This window comes from Dermacentor variabilis, chromosome 6 (assembly GCF_050947875.1).
Source record: "Dermacentor variabilis isolate Ectoservices chromosome 6, ASM5094787v1, whole genome shotgun sequence".
Lineage (NCBI taxonomy): Eukaryota > Metazoa > Arthropoda > Arachnida > Ixodida > Ixodidae > Dermacentor > Dermacentor variabilis.
The window spans coordinates 155,626,430-155,652,777 of NC_134573.1; the positions used below are offsets into that span (position 1 = coordinate 155,626,430).

At 45.6% G+C, this 26,348-nt stretch overlaps 1 long non-coding RNA gene across 1 annotated transcript in view; it reads right to left on the bottom strand.

Annotated features, from left to right (window-relative positions):
- Positions 1 to 367: 367 nt before the first annotated feature.
- Positions 368 to 26,348, bottom strand: part of LOC142585537 (uncharacterized) — a 58,589-nt gene continuing 32,608 nt past the window's right edge. The window contains exons 2-3 of the long non-coding RNA XR_012829104.1: positions 753 to 824; positions 368 to 670 (exon numbers count right to left, since the gene is read on the bottom strand). This is a non-coding gene — a long non-coding RNA (uncharacterized LOC142585537). The remainder of the gene's footprint in view (positions 671 to 752; positions 825 to 26,348) is intronic.

Genomic DNA, 26,348 nt, shown 5'->3' on the forward strand with positions numbered 1-26,348 from the left:
CTCAATGTGGCTTCTTTTCTAGTTAAGCCTAGTATGCTTCCTTCCATCCATTTATTTTGCGAGCTCTTGTAAAGCTATTAACGCGCTTGCGCTTTCGCGCCTGATCGAGGCTTCCTGGGAAGCGGAGCAGTTGCCATGCTGTGGCCGACGGGCACGCGGCTTCTGAGTGTGCTTTGCACCGGCGCTCGGCGCGAACACTACAGGGCGCCGCTAGAGGCGCTGGCGTCTACCGTCCTGGCGCTTCCCTCAACGTCCCTTTCCTCCCCGCCTTCCGCTCCCCAACGCGCAAGGCTCAAACACCGCGCGCGTGCGGTGCGGAAACTCAGTCAGCGCCGAGGAAGCGCGCCAGGTTGCGAAAGCGCACGGACGCGATCCCGCCACTAAGGACGCTCGCTTGACTTCAAGACTTAAGTCGCTTAACGTTTCTTTCTTTCTTTCTCTCTTTCTTTATTATTATTATTATTATTATTATTATTATTATTATTATTATTATTATTATTATTATTATTATTATTATTATTATTATTCACCCCATTGTGCCGATGGCACAGTTGCTTAGTTTTCTCAGGCTGTATTGCTGCGCGGCAACAGTTTGGTCGGCTTGTCGGTTCGGCGAGTGGTTCCTCGAGTTTCGCCGAGCTGCTGTTTTCAAAAGTTGAGGCGGTGGTCCCTGAAGGAAAGAAAAAAAAAACGGGAAGTGGATATGCGCTCCCCCAGCGACTCTGTTGGCTGTGGCCGTTGGCTGTACTGACAGTTTGCGACGGACGTGGCAACGCAATTGTGCTACTCGAAGGCTGGCGATCACTCTTCGAGCACCGCCTGATCTGGAAGGAAGGAAAAACGACGAGAGAGTAAGTTCGCTGCGTTTGTCTTCGAATTTCTTTCGCGGTTGTTTCACCACAAGCAGGTTTTCGGTACGTGTGCGTCGTGTTTCGGACTAGACTTACGAATATTTGACATTTTCTCTGTGTCAAGGAAGAAATAAACAAATAAACAAAAAAAATAGGATAGGATGCTCTGCTCTTCGGTCCTAAAATATTCTAATGGTAAACGACAGTACGCAAAAAAAGGAAAAAAAAAACCTAATTCAACCACTCATACATTTATGCAGCCAACGGTTCATTGCATCCGAAATGTATTGCCCTGAGCGAGAATTTTTATATTAACTTGCCTTTCATCGATGCCGTAATACTCAAGAGTGCAAAGCGAACAGAAAACAATCCTAGCTCCTGTAGCTGTTAAGAGAACACTAGCAGTAAAGGTACGCCAATTTAAATTATTTGAGAAAAATTTAAATAAAATGCCGTCTCGCAGATGTCACACCTTGGTGCTGCTAGCTCCGTGTTCTTTATTATTATCTTTTTCATGCCATTGCATTGACACCTAAGTAGAAGTTTGGGGACAGACTAGAAGACTAATGTGCTTAATGTTGACGAAAAGAGGAAAGAGACGCCGACCAAGGTGATTCCTTTTCTATCTGACGTTTCGACTTCGAGACGGGAGCGTTGTTCACAATGAAGAGCTTACTGTTGTTGGGCAACAAACAAAAGCAGACATGAAGAAAGAAAATGACAAACGTCAATGCGAACACCGTTTTTTCATTGCAATTTTTTTATCGCCATTACGACAGGAAATTTTGACCTCTGGTTCGTCCTCTTACCCTTCATGAAGTTTAGACAACCAGACGTATTTGAAAGTAGCGTACAGTGTTTAAAGATGCGTCAGTATAAGTATACACAAAATTTTTCGTTCTCCAAATAGTAGATAATTTTTGCTCGCCAATATTTGTTTAGCGGTGGCAGGCTTAAAATTGTGTGGAATAATAGATAAGGTTGTTACTTGAGCAATTATCTCTAAAATTTAAAGTTTTTTAGTGATTCTCACCACACATTCTGCAATTGAATCCAGACTTTAGTGGACGCACACTTGCTGAGGAGGAGTCTTTATATTAACAACAGTTTTTGGATATGCGTTCCTAAATTGGCGACAAAATGCAAGAGCATTCTGCAAAATAAAAAAAGACATATTCTTGGTGCATAGCGGGTAAAAGCTAAGTGAAACACAAGTGCATGTCATCCTTGATTTTTGGCAGATATGTTGAAACTAGTAATGGTTTCGTGATAGAGATTTGACCACTTCTTTCCTTTAGTGGCAGTTGCAACCGAAACAATAGAGAGTAGTTATCTAAATACTTGATTAGGGAAGATAATAAGTAACGATCTTATTACCATGACTTCTTCATAACCTTAAAGTTTTCTTAGGCTTAAAAAATGTTTACAAAGTTTACTACAGTCAAAGCGTTACTGGTTAACAAAGAATATAATTTTACCTTAAATTATTTATACGAAACAAACGACATACACAAAGTCTACTTCCGAGTTAAGCAGAACACGGAAGCATGCGACGCTGTATTCAGTTTGCGAATAAAAAAAATTTAGGTGAAAGAAGAAGTGCAACTGAGAGCGGCCGACACCTGGGCCGGAATTCCGAGGGAAGAGGGTTATGCCTTTAAGGGACATCGAAGTCCTACGCTAGGACTACTGCGCCGCCGGAGGCGGAAGCCGCCAATGGCGTGTGTTAGCTTTTCATGGAAGAGCAAAGCGCGCGTATATTCACGCGCGGAAAATATTTGTACACATAAGGACAGAAGTTATACACAAGGTGCCTGATTATCTTTTACGCCTACCTGACAACGTGCGAGCCTTTCAGTCACCGCGTTCTCCTTTTTTTCTTCGGTTTTTCTTTAGTGTAAGCACTTGATTCTTGGCCTACAGGTTTACATCCCTCATTGAGGGTATGCACTGTATGCCCTTGCGTTTACCACGACAGCGTTGAACAGTCCAGTATTACAGGATTTACGGGTGGTGCTGCAGTGGGCATGATTTGAAGCGCTCACAATGAGTTAATTTGGAGGGAGGGCAAAGAAGTATTCGGTTGCACTGACTGGAACAGTCGCAGCACGAAGTGAAGGAAGAACTTCACTAGTGTGTGCATCTCAAAACTCGCGTTGCCGACGATACCTCTGTTGAATATAAAATCTCATAATTACAAGTATTCAAGGCAACTTAAGCAATGACACGAAGAAGAAAAACATGCAAAAAAAAGCAACGAGAGCTATCATATATATATATATATATATATATATTTTGCGCTTACGCGTTTTTGCTTTCTTTGTTGCTGATTCCCCCGTTCATCTTGAACCAACTACCAAGCATAAGATTATTCTGCCTCGTCTGGAACCTTTTTAGGATATTGTAACGGCCCAACTCGTACACATCTTTAGCATCGATATGCTGCCAATAAACAACCGACACGTTTGCCTTGAATAACTTTACTGCGTTTAGAACGCAAAATCGAAAGTTACCCCTACTGAAACGCACGCCATGCCAATAACTCCGTCTGCTTTCCGTATAAGTATACGGAATGTATATGGATTCCATATGAATTCTGCGTTATTTCCAGAAGAAGAGTACGCAAAACATGCGAATATATTGGAACGCAGGCGGAACCTTTCAGCCGCGAGCCGAATTGTGACTTACAACCTCATGGGTGTGAGTAAATTTTCAATAAATTGAGGCGTAGACCAACGCAACTTTCTCTCTTTCTAAAAAAAAGAAAACAACTCTGAAATCTCGCCATTTAGGGAATCGAAAATTGAAAATACCGACATCGATTTACAGTCGCATTCAAGTTACAATTGAATAATGCAATACCACCACGCTGCGATAAGTCCCTGAAGCTGACATAACTAACAAACAAATTTTATAAAACCAAACCGGACATTTTTATTTTGCTGAACATAGCCTGTAGGATGTAAATGTACGATATCTCATTTTGTTGCAGGTTATAATTCTTCCGTCTTGGCACTTCGATTCATTGAAACTGTTCTAGATTTTGACCACGTTTTGTGAAAAAAGGAAGAAACAAGAGGTGCAGCGAGGGAAAGAAAAAAAGAAAAGAAGAAGGAAACGAACCGTTGCGTGTTCATGAATCGCCGTCTTGTTTTCTGTTCAAAAGGAGTTTCATTTAGGCAATGAAGAGTGGTACTCAACAATGAACGCTATGCGTGTTTACGTAAGTGGTGTGTAGATTTGCTTATTTAAATTAGCCTACCAGCATGTGTTGATATCAATCAACATACCAGTGGTATTTGGCACTGATAATTATTCAACGATGTTTTCAATGTAGATGTCTGTACGGTGTATCCAAGAAAGGCCAGTAAATAAAAGAGCTCAGCGGTCGTACTGTATAACAATTCTATACATTTTCCGTCCTGTTTGCCCGTAACCATAGAATCACACGAATATACGCTCCCACTATTTCCGGCAACGACAACTCGGCAGTAGAAATGACAAGCTGAGGAAAACAACTTTTACAACAAAGACCCTGACTCTGTTGACTAGATTAATGCTTTCTTTTTCGTTATTCGCGGCAGCAGGCGTTTTTCATTGTCACAGCGTAATTCTTGAAGTGCGCTGCCTTGCTGACACCGGTATTGTCGGATATTCAATCAGTATGCGAGCCTCTTTTGTTGAAAACACGCTTTCAAATTACTACTTCTATGCGAGTACTTAGACACGCGGCGACGTTTATACTTTATTTTGCTTTACATGGCGTGTTTGTTCTCTGAACCTGATTCAATAGCTATCTTGTTTGCTGTCAACCCCGATTATTGTAAACTCATCATCATCATCATCATCAGCAGCAGCAGCCTATTTTATGTCCACTGCAGGACCAAGGCGTCTCTCGGCGATCTCCAATTACCCCTGTCCTGCGCCAACCGATTCCAACTAGCGCCCGTGAATTTCTTAATTTCATCGCGCCACCTATAGTCTTCTGCCATCCTTGACTGCACTTCCCTTCTCTTGGGCACCCATTCTGTAGCCCTAATGATCCACCGGTTAGTTAATCTACCGATTACATGACCTTCCAAGCTCAAGTTTTCCATTTTTGGAAACACAAGCATGAGCTTAATTTGACTTCAATATGTATGATTCAAACGATGCGCAACAGGTGCAATCTGACGTTATTTCAGCATTAGCGAACCATGTGCCATTAATATCAACCTTTGAAGATGTAATTTTTTTTCTTATGGCTGACCCAGGTTGGCTAACCTTTTCAATTATGCGCCGAGCTCAAAAGACAGCAGAGAAATTAACGAACGAAATCGTAATTTCACCAGAAGTTTAAGCTTTCGTGGCTTTGTAGGTAGCGGCCATCTGTTCACTACCTTATTCTTAAATTTATTTCCCCCTCTGCCAAGAGAGGCTTTCCAAAACTTGTTGAGCCAGACACGACTGCTTCATCAGAGTGGTTCGCGTTACCAGACGCTAGTTATCTCAACCCAAACTGCTCCCCGTTGAAGCACGCTATTCGTGTTAAGCAATGCGCGGCTAACTAGACGATAACGTCTCTCCAGTCACACCTCAGCACTGGAACCATTTCACTTAGTCTGGGTACCTAACTCGTTATGCAGTAAAGCAAAGCACAGGAAAACATTTCCTCGCTACCAAGAACAGGTGTACGGCCGCTGCCAACGTGTTACCACGTGAAAACTAAGTGCGCCGACGTAAGCCAGACAGCTTCCCAAAATAAAGTGTGCAGCAGACGACAGAATCCAGTAGCCTCGGCTGCGAATGACTGTTTGCACCACCAAAGTGCAGAACGGATAGCCGCACTAATGGAATGGTGAACACGGAACATAATGTAAACGTGCAAAGGTTGACGACTGGGCGTGTTGGTATAGCATATTAGAGGTTGGATTGCGCAACATTTTGACGAGACACACAGAAGAGAAACACACCACCACAGAGCGCTACGTGCAACTATCGTTTTATTCCCTCGTCAGTGGAATAAATACAGGAATATACTCAGGGGGAGAGCGTTAGCGAACAAAAAACAAAAAAAAACAAAACTTGTTTTGACAAACAATTGACGCAAGTAGCGCTCTGTGGTGAGTGTTTCTCTTCTGTGTGTGTCGTCAAAATGTTGCGCAATCCAACCTCTAGTAAAGGTGCAACGGATGAGCTCAACGCTATGAACAAAACCAAATGCTGTTTGAGCAAGCGCAATCAGAGAATCGTGCAAAAAGAAAAAAAATTACGGTGGCACCGGACAATTGCAAACGCTTGCTTTGATCTCTCTCGGCAGTTGCGCACACCCCTATAATTCTAAGTTTCTTTTTTTGAGTGAATCGAAATCTGCTATAACGCTGCCTTTTTCTTCTTTGTCTTCTTTTTTTAAAGAACAGCATTCACTCTGACTACCGGGCTGATTACTTTCTCTCGCCAGCTCCGTACAGTGTGTCGAAAGCGCTGTGTCGCGTCAGCGAACCAGAATAGAGAGCCATAAGAAGGGCTTCTCCTATGCCCGCAGCTGATCGACCTGTGTGCGATTCCGCCTTAATTGACGCTTCACGGAAGGATTAGTGGCGTTCAGTGGAAGAGTCCTCTTCTCAGAAAGCGCTATTTTTTCCGTTACTTGTGCGTTGATACAAGCCTGAGCAGTGTTCGGCCGCTCGCACTGGGCGAGGTGGAGTGTATATATATATATATATATATATATATATATATATATATATATATATATATATATATATATATATATATATATATATATATATACACTTTCCCAACGATCATGCACCAAGAATTAAAAACATGCAAATGCCATATAGCTGGACAGTACCAAGGTAATACTTTTTGCCATCGCTTGGAGATACCCAAATAAATTTTTTCATTCCGCCTGAGTACATAATTAGTCCGAATTAATTAAGAAATTCCTGAAGCGTTATAATTACATAACAAGTGTCAATAAGAAAATTGAAAACAACATGAAAAACTCCCGATACAGGTTTCTGTTGCTCAATACGGGCTACATAAAAGTGTTTTTCCGAGCGTGAAAGAAGCCCGCGAATACACGCAAAGTGCCTCGAGCGGCCAGTGGCGCGGCGATTTTGGCTGTATTCCGTGGTTTCTTTCACGCTCGGTAAAACACTTTTATGTAGCACGTATTGAGCAACAGAAGGCTGTATCGGGAGTTTTTCACATTGCTCTACAATTTTCTCACTGACACCATTAATCGAATTACAATATTTCAACAGTTTACTAATTATGTGAATAGGCGGAACGCAAAAAGAAAAAAAGAGAAAGGATTACCACCCAAGCACTCCTTACACATGCTTAACCAGCGAAGCTGAAATGTGTGGCCCTGGTGTTTATCACTGGGTTAATCCCGACAGTTCATTAAAGCCTTTCTCAATTATTAGTGAGCTTATTGAGCTTCTTAATGAAGTTACACGCACGTTCGGCTGCGACGGAGAGAACAACGTCAACGATGGTATGCCCGCGTTCCGCCGTTTCCGCTTGCGTTCGATGTCTCGAGATTGCTCGGCGGCGTGGTTATGGTAGCACCCGCCCGCCATTGTCGCTTGCGATTCTTCAAAATTAAATCTGTCCATCACGTAAGACAATGAGTAGCATAGCCCCGCAAACGCGGCCTCCCCATTACGACGACAGAGGAGAAGTGAAATTCTACGCTCTAATATATATATATATATATATATATATATATATATATATCATGAGTGCTCGCATTGTTGGTTCTAGAGTTTCTCCGTGAAGTCGCTGTGTTTCGGCTGCTACGTGAATACGTCGTTGTGTGCGCATTTAACTGTTCTTCTGCTGTTTATCCTACAGAAACGTGCCCAAAAGTGTGCAAAAACTATATACGTAACTCTACCACCTTGTTCAAGGGACAAAGGTTAGCCAGCTTTGTTTTCGTGCGCCAACGTGTCCTTCTACCATGCCAGTAAAAATAAATGCAGTCGCTCACTTAGAATCGTCCCCGTGTCTCACGTGGGAAAACGACTGGGCACTAAGAGCAGGTAGCCGAAGGCCGAGAAGAGAATGACGTAACAAAGACGATATATAAAAGAGCAGACCGCCTAGGGGACGGGCACGGCTCTCGTGTTTAGAGTAACTGTATGTCGGAATGTATCTTTACGTATGTAACTGCAGGGCTCCCTTTGGGAACTATGTACAGCAATTTTGTGACGCTGCGCCAGGGTGTGCTTTCGTTCGCTCGGTAACAGACGACAGGAGTGAGTGGGTTGGGACTGCAAACAGGAAAGAAGCCGGCGGCGTGGGCGACGTCTTTCTTATTCCCAGCCCCAGGGCACGTGCGTACAAAGGACGAACAGGATGAGCATGGTGGACTTTCGCGGATAAGCGTCTGAATAGGGGAGGTCATACATAATTATGAATGACGGTGCCGTGGAGAAGTGAGCGCGTGGGCGGTTTTGCAATGTCACAGGAGAATGGAGAGCAAGCACGACGCAGAAGGTAGAGCGTGATATTAACCTACCTCGGGCTACAGTGATCCACAAGCCAGACGCAAATGCTTAGGACGTCCTCAAAGCTTCAAAGTTTTACACAGACAGTCATTTGGTCTCTAAGCTACTTGAACGAAGATCTACTCAGCAGTGACACTCTATCTTGTTGTCTGGTTGTATAATATCTGCCTTGACGTTCTGGCCCACCGTCTTAACCAATCTCTCAAGCCTGATACTGAGCGGTGGTGTTTGTTCCGTTTCTGGGTGACGGTTGTGCGTTCATAAAGTAAATATAAGGCGCTGTCAATGCTTTCATGCTAAATGGTTTACTATACGTATCCAAGGAAGCACTCGTATTTCGTGAGCATGCACGAATAACTTCGAGGGTGGAAAAAATATTGTGGTGACAAGGTAATACTACAGTATCACGTCATCCGAAGAGCTCACGTTCAAGGCACGGTGGGGAGTATATTTTGCTAAACGATTACAACGAGAAAGGTAATAAAGTTGTCGTACATTTTTTACTACAAATATAAGTTGGGTAAATAGTAAATACTGCTCGATAATTTATTAGTGCCCATGAAAGCACTCTGCTTGACTGCTCTGAACTTAGTAAGAAAGCAACTTTTCTTAACCTTGATGAAAGGCGCACTAAATATTCTCTTGCATTTTTCGATCATATATGACCACGACTACTGCGTTACATTTAGCAGGTGCATGGTGAACTTGAAAAAAGAAAGTGCAGTTTTTTTGGGGGGTTTTTGTTTTTGGCTGGCACAATACATTAAATTATGGCTACACCCCGGCAGGTATGTGACGCACACGCAGGGTTCGCGCAATTTCGTAAGAGCTTTTCTCCGAAACTTAACGTTTATGGCAGCATAAAAACTGATGGCGAAGGTCGTGCCGATAGATAAGTGGAAAGAAGCACGTTTGTTCTTGCGCAGATTTTGTGGCCTTTATTTCGAATATTTTATTCAGTTTCTTAAGTGCGGAATGTTTATACACAGATACAAATGTCTAAGCATAAAACTTCATTTACGGCAAGCCTCGGCTTCGTGATAAAGTACTTGTTATAGAAGATAGACGTAAATTCCCCTGATGCGTTCTTCCTTTACGCGTGCTTCAAAGCGAACTCCCGAATTCTTCTGCCACAAGAATAGAGGCAGGCATAAACGTGCTCCTGGCTCGTGTAAGAAGAGATACGATTAAAAAGAAGAAGTATAGCCTGTGTGAGAATGGTACTGAACTTATCTATCCATTTGTTTTCATCACAGATTCACGGTAAATAATGTTAAAAAAGATTGTTGTTCTCTTTTCGCGACAGCTACCATGATCACGTATATATCAACCTCCGAGAAACTGAGATACTTCAGAGAACAAAAACACAAAAACAAGTATAAGAAAACCCTTTTATTAGACATAATCAACTTACAACGATGTCCCACTATTTACATGATACGACACTGCGAATACTGGAATGTACCACGTCCTCGCACCGCCCATATAGTTTTCAAGCTGCAAGTTATACCCCTTCCCATCCACGCTAAATAATTTCTATATAACTGACCACTCAGGTTCTTGTGTTTAGTACAATATCTTTAAAGCTATGTTTCCGCGACCACTTGTTTGCACACCCAGTTTTAGCAATAAAGTGTTCATGTGTAGATTTATTTTGTCTCTAACGAGTGGGAATTATCGGTTTCTATAGTTTAGTACGAAATACTTTATGTTTGAATTACATAGCGGTGTTGGTACATATGTATACATATAAAGTTTGCGTATGGAGTACGAATTTCTTTGGCCTGACTGAGGCACTTGAATGGCATAAATTAAGTACCGCTATAGGGTGTTTAGAGTGGGAGGTGGCAGCAAACGTCAAGCCTTGGATACGCGGCGTTCTTTCCCTTCTCCTCGAAGTTATACATATTTGGAACAACAAACAACTACAACGTCAACATTTAAAGCGCAATCGCAAAGATAGAAGCTGCATTGGAAGTGACTTCCGATGCAAGTGGTAATGATACAACTGGAAATTACGTGGATGTTTTCCACCTTCATTTTGATAATGCCATCGTGTCCGCGTTCATTTTGCCGCATGCTTCCCCTAATTAAGACGTATGCAAGGAGCACAGGAAATATAGGGATGGGACGCTGCGCGAACAAATGAAGATACGCTATCCGTGTGACTCTTATGGGTTCGTTCGCGCGTAACGGATGATTTATGTTGTTTACACAATAAAGGATAACGTCGCACAACTTCGACCTGACCGAATGGAGAGCGCAATGCGACCTTGGCATTGCGAGTGTCATAATATTGTGTCGTTGTTCATTGTCGCAGCGGTATAAGGACATGGCAGTGCCCCGTCTGTCGGTGCCGAATGAAAACGTATAGCGGAAAACGCAATATCCTTGACCGGCAGTGTTCGCCACCTGCTCTTCCTGAAGCTTTTCCTCGGGGAACTTCAAGCGAGAAAGCACAAACGCGGTCGCAGCAACCTGTCAAAGTTCATGTTGTGGGCGTTTGCACACCACTGTTCTTTGCTTCCGCTTACTGCGCTGAACTATATATTGCCATGTGTTTTAGACACGACTGTTTCTGGTTATTTAAAATAAAGGATTTGAGATGAATGAATAAATGAATGAACAATTTATTTGAAAGTATGGCTAATCAACTAAAGTGGACAATGAGATGGCAGCAGCGCAAATATTCGGGACAAAATAATCTTTTATCCCCGAGTTTCGCAAAAGAACTAACGCGACAATTTGCGCGAAGGCAGACGGCAGAACCGTTAGTTAAGTTTTACTGACTACCGATTTCTGTTATATTGACGTGCGTATTGTATCCGGCGAAGAACTGATCTCAGCTTGTGCTCAAAACGTACCATTTTGCAGAAAATTTTTTCGCGTATAGACAGGAGGAGGGGTAGGGATAAAAGAAGGAAGGAAAGCTAGGGAGGTCAACCAGACGCATGTCCAGTTTGCTACCCTACACAGGGGAAGGGGTTTCAGGGAAGATAGGGAAGGGAGGGATGAAGGCACTGTCTGTGTGAATGCGTGCGGTTGTCCATCCCTTTACGCCTACAGTCGGTCATTGAGAACAGTCGATTTCATGAAACATAGCAGTGCCCGGGGCGCATTCTAAGCCTGCGACGCGCGGGGCCATGATCCGAGAATCTTAGTCTCTGAAAACGGTCTGTTATCTAATCGGTTTAATATCATCCGAAGAACGTCGCGCTCGATCTCATGGAGATCACAAGAATACAGCACGTGCTCGATCGTCTCTTCGCAGTTGCACGAGTCACAAATCGGTGCGTCGGACATTTCAATGAGGAATGAATATGCTTTCGTAAAAGCCACCCCTAACCAGAGGCGGCACAGTAAAGTTGCATCATGGCGCAAGAAGTTTGATGGAATCTGCAGCTTCAATGTAGGATCCAGCCGGTTGAGAGGGCAGTTGAAGAAAATCGGGGCAATCGGGGCGCTCCACGAAGTTTGAGTCGTGGTTTGAGAAAGTAAACGAAGACTCTTAGCAGCGTCTGTCCTTGACAAGGGTATAGCAAGTGTCAGGGTTTCTTAATGGGCTAACCGGGCGAATTCATCAGCAAGGTAATTTCCAACGATGCCATAGTGTCCCGGAAGCCGTTGGAACATAATGCATGGTCGTTTACGAGGGCTTGATGGAGAACCTTTCTGGTCCCAAGCACCAGTTGTTCATGGGTCTACGCTTCAATCGACTACTTGAAACGACTACGCTTCAAATGAAGGGCGAACGCATCTTGAGCTAGGAAAGTGGTGATTATATATATATATATATATATACACACACGCAGGAAAGAGACAACGAACTTTTTGGGAGACTTCATTACTTAACGTTTTCGGCTGGTGGACCAGCCTTCGTCAAAGTACAGTGAAATGACTGTACTCTGACGAAGGCTGGACCACCAGCCGAAAACGTTAAGAAGTCTTCCAAATAGTTCGTCGTCTCTTTCCTGCGTATGTTACGTCGGGTCCTGCGTGCTGAATTTTGAAGAACACACACAAACACACACACACACACACACACACACACACACACACACACACACACACACACACACACACACACACACACACACATATATATATATTCACCTGTCGCAATTTAGAGAGCAATTTCGATACTGACCATACCGACGCAAAGAGATGATTTGCACCGGAGAGCTTAGCACACTCAAGAATAATTGAAGCGTCTCAGAAAAAGAGTGAAACTTCTTCGTTTTGAGTTACCACGCGAACGAGTTTGAGTGCACCGTTCCGACCTTTCTTTCCTGATGAGAATACGGTGAGCGGATTCATGGCAAGCGCTGAAATTAGTTTTCAGTTATCCGTTTCCTTGTCCTTGTAGGCAGTCGCGAAATGTAAACACAGCTTGTGGATAATTTGGTTCAGGCCACTGAAATTTTTAAAAAGCAGCTTCTGTATCAGTTACCACAGGTTGGAGTGAAGAGGCCCGATAACCTAGTAAATATAAACAGGCATTCGTGCCAGAATGTGTTAAATCAAATGTACGCGCAATTTCATATGTAACTCGAGATTCTTCAAAACATAGGTACTCCTTGTAATGAAACGTTCCATCCTTCGCGGTGCGTTTGATAGAAACTGAAACAATTAGGGTATATAGCATTGTCATCTTGTCGCATCGGATTGCACTCAAACGCCCAAGAAAAGAAAAAAAAAATGTTCACACAGTTAAATCACACAGCTTGAGACAGTAACAAGAACTAGATGGACAGTTCTTTATAAACCACTAAATTAGACACAACAAACATTAAAAAAAGAAATCAATATTAGAAGGTCCTTCATTATTTGGTTTGTCGGCAATTGTTTAGGTCCTATCTACCTATGCTGCCATGCTTGCTTTATTGAAAATTCGCAATAAAATATTTACCAGTTTTATGTCTTAAGCTGCGTACTTTCCATTTCTTTAGTGATGCCATGATATATATAAATAAAGGTGGGCGAACATGCGACGTTTCGAATACGAATCGAATAGCACACACTAACTCTTCGTACTTCCACTAGAAAAGGAAAGATGTCGTAATTTAGAATATTCAAAATTAACAATATATTTCGCAACAACCGAGTTATAATATATGTGTGCTGTTTTCTCCCTGCTAAACAAAGTATCGCAAGTGCCAGAATTGCGACTGCGACTAGAGTTTTCGAAGCAAATCAGGAACGAAATGGGGAATGCAAGCTTTGTTTTCGGTTTCGCAGCGGAAGGCTACGTGACAACCTGGAATTTTCGTTGTAGTCTCTGATTTAGTGTTTCTGACAGTTTATTCGCGTAGCAAGCAGTTCTATATTCTATAGGCGACAGCCTAGTACTTTTTTTTTGCGACTGTCCCCTTGGCGCTTCCGCTTTGCTTCGTACGTCCTTCCTGAAGCCAGAAGCACTCCTCGTGTGTAACCTGTGCGGGCGCAAGCGCTGCGTACACCATCGATTGTGAGACAGCACGACGACGCTAACGGCGCTGCCAACGGTCAAAATTCGAACGCGCTTCAAGCTTCCGTATACTTGCCATCGCAATAAGAACACTGCAATTCGCGAGCTGCTCATACACCTGCCATAACAAGAGACGTAACGAAAGCGTAATTGCATTTAGGGATATTAAGGGCTCATGCGTTTCATCTTTCTTTACTTTTGTTTTCTTCTCGGTTAACTATTTCACGTCAGGATTGTTTGCGTGTAAAACTGAAGTTGCGTCACTTTCTCTATATTTTTATGGAACTCAATAATGTTCGTTCTTATTAGGCAAGCTAATAGTGTCAATCTAACATTCTGATAATGTAGCGAACTCTTAGAGTGCTCAACTTTTCGGGCAGTCATAAGGGCCGGTATATTAACCCGAGAGCTTTATGCTTGTCCTTATTGCGAAGGCTTCAATATTACTCTCAGAAAGCCTTACATGCGTCTTTCTATGCTGTCGCACAGCGTGGGCCGTGCTTTAAACAGTGCTCAGTCTTTAAAGGCTAATGCAGCAGCTTTTTCATAAGGGCATGGGGAAGAAATGCCTTGCACACTTGTCGCGTAAAGTACGTAAAAATTAATTTGTAATATGAAGATATTCCGGGGCCATCTGACTATGGGGTTGGAAGCGTAATGTAGTCAGGTCCCGCTTGCGGGTGTTCCTGAATCATATGGCCTCCTGATGTAAACTTAGAAGGTTAGTAATGTTTCTTGCAAGATTCTGAACATTAAGACTATTGAAATGAAATCTTTGAAGTGTATGCGTGCTCTTATACTCCTACGCTGTGCAATATGACGCCAGTTTCTTTTCAGATGTCGTTACTTGGCGTAATGCAAAGTGCGAAAGAACAGCTACGACCAGAAAGCTCCGGAGGCGCAGACTCGATTCGACTTTTCAATGAAGCGCGGCAGGTAACCTGAGGGCACCTAATTAATAAAGCAAAGAGTGCCTGAGCTTAGTGGACAATGAACTGCCGCTTAGTTCAATCTCGTTGAATCTACTCAGCATGACACCACACCTTGACATGAAAAAGGGCTTTATATGACAAACCTGCAGTAATTGGCGACTTTTGTGGAGCATGTAATAACCCTCAACAGGCACAAAAGACTGCGCGAGAAGTCGGAACTTTTGTTCCACTCGCATTTAAAAGGATGGAAGATAAGTAAAAATATAGAGCCTATACCTGCACTCTTTACAAAATTGTCTTTCATTTTTACGTTCCATTCGCTGCCTTGGGATTGCCAAAGAAGCGTTCCAAAACGAAAACTGAGGTCCTATATGAGGAATATATTTTCACGTGGTCGTGACGTGAAAGAACACAGTAGCAATACTATGAAAGGCAAAACTAGCTTTTATTGGGCGAACCTGTGCCCACAAAACAGGCTACACGTAAAGCACAACGAGAGCGGCGAACACAGCCGGCGATCGTCGAAAATCTGATCAACGGGTCAAGCGCGTCGGCTTTTATACATCAATCGTCGAATGTTCCAGGCTAATCGCTGGGACACGCGTGTCTTCCATAAAGTTCTACATTATTCGCGTCGCGCACACATGCAATCAGCTTACACAAGGTTCGGTCACAGACAGCGGATGGAACCATCGATAACATTCCAGAAACTTATACGCGACATGCAGGAGCGCCCTGCGCTGTGCGGTAACATTTGTTAGGCGATGAAACGTGTCTCCCGATAAAGACAAGTGCACGTGTCAATATGAGGTCCTATATATGAGGAACTGGCATATACATATTCATCATCATTATCATGATAATTTTTATAGCACGGAAATTAGTAGCCTATTTTCGTGGGTGCCCTACGCGTTGAGATTTGCGGTGAGAGGAATGTCTGGAGTAGCTCCACCATATGATTCACCGGCAGAATTTGTTACTCAAACAGCAGCGAGACATATTTGGCGAGGACTGCACACTCTAAAAAAAAGTTCCGGGCACTCTCTTTGAGGGAGTACCTGCTTGTCCCATATTTCACTCTTATCGAGACTAGATCGACCCTCTTTAAGAGAGAATAGGACAACTCCTAGTGACAAGGTTTTGTTACTCCACCGCAAGGGAGTGCTAGTACTCTACCGCAGAGTGCTAATACTCTCCCCACAAGGATAATAGTATTCCCCCAGACCGATTGCTTCTACTCCTCCAAACCAAGTACTTCTACTCCCCCAAGCCGAGTGTTTCTACTCCCCTAAACAGAGTGCTTGTGCTCCTTCAGAACCGAGTGCTAGTACTCTTCCCACTAGAGTGAAAGCACGTGTCACGGTCACGTTAGCAGGGATTCGCAATAATTACATGCGGGGAATATTTGGTTCCATCATGAGCAGCTCCTGCCCTTATGCTCGGTGAATGGGATGTAATCTGTAGTCGCCGAGTTACTCAAATGAAACATTTTCCCTCTTAAATGGTCAAAATATTTACTGATCAGTCACGAGACAATCTGAATAACAATTTGAGAAACATACTGAAAAACACATAAAATCAGATCACAATGATGCCCATGAGCTTTAGAACACATCTTGTAATAAAACAGAAGCATGTTCTCTAAAGCTTCATCAGTATTACCCTGTAGAAATATCTTTTAATTGGCTCCTTCTTTTAACAAAAAAGTATACAATGGAAAGTTAAACACAGAGCAAACGTGTGCAAACTCACAAAGTATTGACACTATGATCGAAAAGAAATATGCACCGCAGTATTGGCAAGCAAACTCATTTCTGGCACAAAACGCGTGCACTTATATGGCAGAGGTTACCAGATGAGCTGCTAAGCCTGGGGCTGGTAATGTAGATAAATTGTGCAAGAAGCTTTCTTGTGGGCCATAATATAAGACAGCAGCTCATTTGATAACGTCCTGCACAGCACATGGATGTTCCTGACTAAGAGTACAGTGCATTTAGAAATGTGTTGTATATTCTCATGTGACACTGAGGGTCTAGCTAGCTTCGCTTATATTTCACATAAAGTTATTCATGCTTCCCCTTTCTGAAACCTAAAACGAAGCCATACCTCTAAAATTAGGTGTACAAAATATATAAAACGGAAGACATGAAAATCTGTCTGCTTCATGTCAGCATTTAAAATACAGAATCACACTGGTTTGTATTACCACCCTTGCATTCACGTGCTGTTAAATTTAAGCTATTAAAGCTGTTAAATGTATGTAAACACCTAACCATGCATGAGCTGTTGCTTTTTATAGTGAACATGGGCACCATGCTCGTTGCAAGTATGTATCATGTCACTAAGCAAATATGCAATTTTATTGTACCACTATTTTTTATCACATGGATATATATGTTGAAAGGCAAGACAAAAAGCAGTCACTTCTCACAAAACTAATCAGCCTTTTTAAAACATATTTCTAACTTTTCAATGACACTTAACTCCTATGTGTTTTTCTCCCGAGAACCTACTTGATTTTGACTTTCCCATCAAAGACATTACATAAACATACCATGTTAAGATGACTGCCCAGAGCACGTGAGAATTTTCATCTTGGTGTGACATACTGTATTTTGATTTCGTTGACATTTAGTCAAATGGCACACCCAATATACCCACATTCTAGTTTTCTCGTCCAAATTGCATGGCAATGTATTTTGATTCTTTGGCGTGCGCTCCTCTGCCCTACGTGGAATTGCGCTGGGCTGGCTCTTTGACATCTTTGTGTCCTTGCAGCTGCCTTCTTGCATTATATAAAGCCGGGGCCTGAAAAATATTGTGTGCAAAAGTCAACACGAGGGCATGGTGTAAAACAACATCAAGACACTCAAGGTCATGGCCCTAAAAGAAAGTCTTGGCTCTTAGTCTTCCTACTGAAATGCATGCGAAACGTCTAAATGACTGTAACAGTCAAGTGCTAAACTAACTTCAATTTTTAGATTTACACAAAAATTTACACGACAATTCATACTCGTTCAGCACCAATGTTAACATACTTCAGCTAATAAATAGAATATTGGTCATTGTCAGATGTCACAAGTCTGTCATTAGTGTGCTGCGTCGCAAACACTACTTGTGACACATCCTATAAGCACGTGCCCAGTGTGCCCCCCACACCATCTCTGGTTGTGTCACTGCTCAAGTCATAATTTGAGGATCATATCTGCAAACATGGTGCTCAGTAGGGATGAAAACATGGCCCTCCAGTTCAGTGAATATGACTGGATGTGCCTATAAGAAAGAGCAACAAAGCTTGTTATGGCAAGCTTACCCACTTTTCAATAATAAAAAGAAAGTTCACTGCGGGCAGCATCTAAGCTTACTAAAAGGTACAAACTTATTTTCATTTATCAGATGTGCAATCGAGTTCACTTTTAACAGACTCGACTACTGCTGCAGTGTGGAATCTAAGAATTTACATTCTTGAAGGCGCGTAAAATTTGCAGTTAGACCACAGTTATTAGTTTATTAGACCAACTCTTTGTTTTGTGTACGACAGACGACTGGTAACAGGGAATTAAAGCAAAGCTTTATTTTGATACTTTATTTCTCCACTAAAATATTAAAGCGATAAGCACATTTTGATCTGCCATGCAGAAGAAAGATGCACACATTGCGCTTGTAAACCCAGAGGAAGGGCGATTTAGCAGTTCATATGACATAACTCTGAAACGCCAACTCGTATTAGCAAATGCGCAGGCATGTGCAAAACAATAAGCGTATGCAAAGCGCCCCTGCAATTACAATTCCACAGATCAGCCGTTATATTCGATGCCGATGCATAACTCGCTGCTTGACAATTAACCGAGTTCGTAGACATAAGCACCCTTTCAGATTGGCAACGCGCCCGAAAACCGCAACAGGAGACATAAAATCAGACATATAATCACACCATTTCGATACATGAGCAAAAATAGTTCAGTCTTAGGGCTAAACCCCATGAGAGCGATTTAGTGCGCAACGGCGACGAGCGACGTCTTCGAGCGACAAAACGGGCCGTCGCTTGAACAGATCACTCGGTTCTACAAATCTAGAATTCGTCGCTCGTCTCCTATCCCGGAAGCGCTGTAAGCGACTAGCCAATAGCGCGAAGCCAGTACTGGATGTACGTACATTGCTCAAGCACTACCGATTGTCGCGTGGAACGAGCAAACGATTGAATTTTTATACGTGCAAGGATAAGAACCTACTGCAAGCCCTTCGGAAATATTTTATGCTACCGTTTACAGTAAAATACACCAACTTAAATTACTAAAGCACGCGTGAAGCTAGTTTCGACGCGTATTTGCAGCCCGCATACCGGCAACACCGGGGAGACATCGCTCAATAACTTCGCCCTGTTGCGTTTCGCCTGCGACACGTGGTTTTGCCGGCGCGACTGCGGCGGGGCGGCAGACATTTTGGCCCGATCGTCGTCGCCGCAACACTCATCGCCAGGTGTTTCCAGGCGCGTCTGCGGCGATGCGACCGCCTAGGGATCTCGTTCCAGTCATTGTGCCCGAAACAGGCGATGCCAAAGCAGGGATCTCATTCCAGTTATTGGGCCCGAAACAGGCGATGCCAAAGCAGGGATCTCGTTCCAGTCATTGTGCCCGAAACAGGCGATGCCAAAGCAGGGACCATCTTCTCGTTACAGTCATTGTGTCCGACCGGCAGCGCCACGACAGGGTGCTACGAGATCGTGCGCAGCGCCACGACGGGGTGCTACGAGATCGTGCGCAGCGCCACGACAGGGTGCTACGAGATCGTGCGCAGCGCCACGACAGTGTGCGTCACCATTAGCCCATTGTACATTCACGTGCTCGTCTTTTGAGGGGTTCCTTCTTGCCCTCAACTGCGAGAGTATAAAAACAGCTGCCCCCGGACGCCAAAAGGAGGGCTCCGATTTCTTCTGTTGAGTGAAGTGCTCTCCCGTCTCTCTACTTCGGTCAAACCTGACCGCCAACTCTTTGCGATGTTAAAATAAACAAGTTGTTTCGTTGTTACCAGTCGACTCATGCTTTGCCGGGACCTTCGGATGCTTCGAGTTGTACCCCAGGCCGCCAGGCCAACGCTACCCTTGGGGCTTGCGACCCAGGTACAACCACGGGCGTCAGCGCCGAGTTCCCATCCGATCGCTCCAGTGTCGCGATTCCAAACATCTGGTGGCAGCGGTGGGATCGCCTACGACTTCAAACAACGGTCTGCCAGCGGCGAGATCGCGACAACGGAGGCCAGCAGCAAAGAGATGCAGTTGACTGTATGCTGAGCAGCTCAACGACGATCCGGGAGCAGTGCAACGAGCCCTGTGTGACGACTGGTTGCCTGCAGCGGAACGACTGCGCGGAATTCCTGCCTGCGAGGTTTGGTGAGTGCGGGACTTTCTTCTTCTGAGCTTTGCCAGGCTTTTGTTAGTGTTAGAAACAGAGCTGGTAATTGTGGTTGTCGTTGCTGCCGGGTTAGTTGCGGCAAGACAATAGTAAGCAGTAGAGAAAGCAGCATTCAGAGCAGCCATGGATTTGAAGTCGTTGCGCAAACCGAAATTGTTGGAGCTTGCAAGAGAGTTGGGTCTGGATGTCTCAGACAAACTAAGAAAACCGGAACTGATAAAGGCTATTCTTGAGTTAGAGGCTGAGGATGACGAGCTGTCGGAATGCCTTGAGACTATTGAGGAGAGGTCAAAAAGACAGGAGCGCGAACTTAAAGAGCAAAAAGAGAAACAGGAGCGCGAACTTAAAGAGCAAAAAGAGAAACAGGAGCGCGAACTTAAAGAACAGAAAGAGCGAGAGCAACAAGAGCGTGACCGTCAACACGCTTTGGAAATGAAGCGTCTTGAGGTAGAGATGGAACGCGCTCGTAATGGAAGTCAGGCACACGGTGCAGGAGAACGCGTATTGTTCAAAATGACTGACCTGATGCGGCCGTTTAAGCTTGGAGAGGACATTGGTTTGTTCCTGGTTAACTTTGAGCGAACGTGCGAGAAGCAGGGGTTCTCTCGGGAAACGTGGCCACAGCGCTTGCTCACTTTGTTACCCGGCGAGGCGGCCGACGTAGTCGCTCGCTTGGATAGAGAGGAAGCAGAGGATTTCGACAAAGTAAAATCGAGTCTGCTAAAAAAGTACCGGCTGTCTGCGGAGGCGTTCCGTCGGAAGTTTCGGGAAAATGAGAAAGGCAGAAGTGAGTCATATACAGAGTTTGCGTATAGGCTTATGTCGAACATGCAGGAGTGGCTCAAAGAAGAGAAAGCGTTTGGTGACCACGATAAAGTTCTGCAGTGTTTCGGGCTAGAACAGTTTTATAGTCGGTTACCTGAGAACGTGCGATACTGGGTCTTGGATAGGCCAGACGTGAGTACGGTGGCTAGAGCCGCTGAGCTAGCCGAGGAGTTTGTGACGCGTCGAGCTCGCGGAGCTAAGGACGGTCAAAAGGGTGAATTTGGCTCGAAGTTTGAGAGGCCGAAGTTCACACCCATGAGAGCAAAGGGGAACACGCGTAGTGCGGATGCGAGTGGAAGCAGTGCGACCGAACCTAAGGAGACGGCGGCAGCCGAAGCCGAACGCAGAAAGCGGTTCGAGATGAGGCGAGCGGGCGTTTGTTATACGTGCCAGAAGCCGGGTCACTTTTCGGCGCAGTGTCCGGAAACAACACCAAAAGTTGTGTTTTTTTCAATAGGCAGCACTGACGAGAACATGAAGCTTCTCGAGCCTTACATGCGAGACCTCCTCGTAAACGGGAAAGAGTGCCGAGTGCTTCGCGATTCCGCAGCTACGATGGATGTAGTTCACCCGTCTTACGTAGAACCCCATATGTTCACGGGCGAGTGCGCATGGATCAAGCAAGCCGTGGAAGCTCATAGCGTGTGTCTGCCGGTAGCAAAAGTGCTTATTGAAGGACCTTTCGGAGCGCTTGAGACAGAGGCGGCAGTGTCATCTATGCTGCCACCCCAGTACCCGTACCTATTTTCAAACAGGTCCGATCACCTCCTGCGCGAGAAGGGGCTTTTGTTTGGTGAAGCTAGTGTTCAGGCCTTAACCAGATCGAAGGTTCGGGAGCTCGCTGCAAAGGCGGTAGTTGCGGGGCCGACGTTATCAAACAACGAAAAAGGGTCAGAGGCGCAGCAAGCTGATATTCCGAGCACGCCCGAACTGAATAAAGTTGAGTCTGTAGCGTTGAAGGCGCCAGATACTGGAGAGGAAAATCCCGACGCGGGAAAGTTAGAAGAGCTATCTACTGATTTGCTCATCGCACCTACGTCAGACGGACTTGATAGGTTGCTAAAAGTCAGCCGGTCGGCTTTGATAGCCGAGCAAAAAAAGGATGGCAGCCTGGAAAACGTGCGCTGCAATGTCAAAGAAGGTATCGCCAGGAAAACTGCGCGTTTTGTGGAAAGAGGTGGAGTCCTGTACCGGAAGTATCTAGACCGAAGAGGAGTGGAGTTCGATCAGCTGGTCGTGCCTCAATGCTATCGTCAGGATCTGTTGCGCTTGTCACACGGGGGTTCGTGGTCCGGACACCTAGGAGTTAAGAAAACTAAGGACCGTCTCTTGCAAGAGTACTATTGGCCAGGGTGTTTTCGGGACGCAGACCATTTCGTGAGGACATGTGACACTTGTCAACGGGTGGGCAAACCAGGGGACAAATCGAGGGCGCCGTTGAAATTGGTACCTATCATTACGGAGCCTTTTAGACGGCTCGTTATTGATACTGTGGGACCTCTGCCGGTAACAGCCACGGGGTACAGACACATTTTGACTGTGATCTGCCCAGCGACAAAGTTCCCTGAAGCAGTGCCGCTTAAAGAACTCAGCTCAGTTGAGATAGTTAATGCACTACTGTCCATATTTGCGCGAGTTGGTTTTCCTGCAGAAATTCAATCAGATCAGGGCACAGTGTTTACTAGCGCTTTGACGACAACTTTTCTCGAAAGGTGTGGGGTAAAGCTGTTACACAGCTCAGTGTACCACCCACAGTCGAATTCCGTTGAGAAGCTCCACTCCGTCATGAAGCGCGTGTTGAGAGCGTTGTGTTTTGAACATCGAACTGACTGGGAGCTGTGTCTGCCTGGGGTGATGTTTGCTTTAAGAACCGCGCCGCATGCGGCTACGGGGTTTTCGCCAGCTGAACTGGTGTACGGTCGCTCGCTTCGATCTCCGCTTCGCATGCTTCGAGAATCATGGGAAGGTAGGGGCGACGACCCAGTCGTGGTGGAGTACGTGCTTAAGCTCCTCGAACGCTTAAGAAGGGCACAGGAGTTGTCAGGTGAAGCAATGGCTAAGGCCCAGCAGAGGGCCAAGGTTTATTATGATCGGACAGCCAGGGCCCGTCGTTTTGAGGTTGGCGATGAGGTCATGATATTGCGCACATCGCTAAACAACAAACTAGACGTGCAGTGGGAGGGCCCAGCACGAATTGTTCAGAAACTGTCGGACGTTAACTACGTGGTAAGTCTGCCAGGAAAGCGGAAAGCACAGCAAGTTTACCACTGTAATCTGCTCAAACCTTATAGACAACGGGAAGCAGTGGTGTGCATGATGGTAAACGTTCCTGAAGAGCTTCCGATCGAGCTTCCGGGACTAGGCTCAGTGACGAACAGGGAAGACACCGGTCAAGTCATTAGTGACCTTATCAGTAAAGCACCGCTGTCGCCCGAGCAGAAAACCGAACTACACCAGCTATTACAAGAGTTTCAGGGTCTGTTCTCTGAGAGGCCTGGTAGGACTTCTGTACTTACTCATGATATAGAACTTACCTCCACAGAGCCAGTACGATCCAAGGCGTATCGGGTGTCACCCCGCCAGAGCGATATTATGGAGGCTGAGGTAAAGAAAATGCTACAGCTCGGTGTTATTGAGGCAGGTGAGAGTGATTATACCTCCCCTTTGATTTTAGTTGAGGTACCGGGCAAGGAACCTCGTCCTTGCGTCGACTACCGCAGGCTTAATTCCATCACTAAGGATCAAATTTATCCGATCCCTAACATCGAGGAGCGCCTTGAGAAAGTTAGTAGCGCTCAGTTTATTTCCACCCTAGATCTTGTCAGGGGTTATTGGCAGGTTCCACTTACAGAAGAGGCTAGTAGGTATGCGGCGTTCATTTCACCAATGGGAACATTCCGTCCTAAAGTGTTGAGTTTTGGTTTGAAGAACGCGCCATACTGTTTTTCAAGCCTCATGGATAAAGTGTTGCGGGGACAGCAAGAATTCGCTTTACCGTATCTAGACGACGTAGCGATATTCTCCGCATCCTGGTCGGAGCATATGACACACTTGCGGGCAGTGCTAACCCGCCTGCGCGAAGCGGGCTTGACAGTCAAGGCTCCTAAGTGCCAGATAGCACAGGCCGAGGTTGTCTACCTCGGTCACGTGATTGGTCAGGGTCGTCGCCGCCCCTCTGAAATAAAAGTGGCCGCTGTGCGAGACTTTCCGCAACCGCGCACAAAGACCGATATTCGGTCGTTCTTGGGTGTCGCCGGCTACTATCAGAGGTACATCCCTAGGTACTCTGATATCGCGGCTCCCCTGACGGATGCTCTAAGAAAGACAGAGCCTCAAACAGTCGTCTGGGACGAGACCAAGGAAAGAGCTTTTAGCGCCCTAAAGAGTGCCCTAACAAGCCAGCCTGTGCTACGATCGCCAGACTATACAAAAGGGTTCATTGTTCAGTGCGATGCTAGTGAGCGAGGCATGGGCGTTGTACTGTGCCAACGGGAAAATGGAGAAGTAGAACACCCCGTCCTGTATGCTAGTCGTAAGCTGACCAGTCGTGAGCAGGCGTATAGCGCCACCGAGAAAGAGTGTGCATGTCTCGTGTGGGCCGTTCAGAAATTGTCATGCTATCTAGCCGGCTCGAGGTTTATCATTGAGACGGATCACTGCCCTCTCCAATGGCTGCAGACCATCTCTCCCAAAAATGGCCGCCTCCTGCGCTGGAGCCTCGCTTTACAACAATATTCCTTTGAGGTACGTTACAAAAAGGGGAGTCTCAACGGTAACGCCGATGGCTTAAGTCGACGCCCCTAACGTAGGAATCAGCCTCAAAATTGTTTGTTACTGATGTTTTTCTTCCTGAGGCAGGATTTTTTTTTAACATATTGCTTTTGTTTAGTGTTTCAAAGTGATGATATGCTTTCTAGTGCAATTTTTCAATTTGTGGACGCGTTCTGAGTGATGCTAGACTACTGTAAGGAACTAGGCAGTGGTATAAAAAGGGGAAAGAGCCTGGCAGGGCTTAGTGAGGGTTGTGCCGTGCTTGCTGACTGAGCGGTTGAGTTTTCAGCGTAGTTCTAACGCTTGCCGGGAACGAGAACAAAAATGTGAACTCTCCCGAAGTCACTTTGCAGTGTCCCGTGCGAACCTGAACGAGAGAACGAGGCCTTCTCTGTGCGCTGCGCTCAAGAAACGTCAAGGGACGCCCGACTTCGGTTATGAGCATCATCGAGCGACATCCCTCCGGACAGCGGATGCAGTCCCCTGTCCATCGGGATCTCCTTCCCCCGGCGGGGCGGTCTGTTGCGTTTCGCCTGCGACACGTGGTTTTGCCGGCGCGACTGCGGCGGGGCGGCAGACATTTTGGCCCGATCGTCGTCGCCGCAACACTCATCGCCAGGTGTTTCCAGGCGCGTCTGCGGCGATGCGACCGCCTAGGGATCTCGTTCCAGTCATTGTGCCCGAAACAGGCGATGCCAAAGCAGGGATCTCATTCCAGTTATTGGGCCCGAAACAGGCGATGCCAAAGCAGGGATCTCGTTCCAGTCATTGTGCCCGAAACAGGCGATGCCAAAGCAGGGACCATCTTCTCGTTACAGTCATTGTGTCCGACCGGCAGCGCCACGACAGGGTGCTACGAGATCGTGCGCAGCGCCACGACGGGGTGCTACGAGATCGTGCGCAGCGCCACGACAGGGTGCTACGAGATCGTGCGCAGCGCCACGACAGTGTGCGTCACCATTAGCCCATTGTACATTCACGTGCTCGTCTTTTGAGGGGTTCCTTCTTGCCCTCAACTGCGAGAGTATAAAAACAGCTGCCCCCGGACGCCAAAAGGAGGGCTCCGATTTCTTCTGTTGAGTGAAGTGCTCTCCCGTCTCTCTACTTCGGTCAAACCTGACCGCCAACTCTTTGCGATGTTAAAATAAACAAGTTGTTTCGTTGTTACCAGTCGACTCATGCTTTGCCGGGACCTTCGGATGCTTCGAGTTGTACCCCAGGCCGCCAGGCCAACGCTACCCTTGGGGCTTGCGACCCAGGTACAACCACGGGCGTCAGCGCCGAGTTCCCATCCGATCGCTCCAGTGTCGCGATTCCAAACAGCCCGCACGGAGTACGACTTCTAGGCGACGAGCGAACGCGACAGCCATCTGCATCGCATCGCTTGTAGCTGTAGCGCGCAAGATCGCTTATATGGGGTTTACACTTTATTCAGCATAAAGCATGGATTCCTCATGCGTTTTCAGTAAGTTCAAGATAACGCGCCCCACTGACCTCTTGCAGCATGCAGCTAAATGCCTGCGGCAAAAATAACACTGGCGCTGCACGTAACTTCAGCGGTCGCAGATTACACATGGGCGAGACACTAT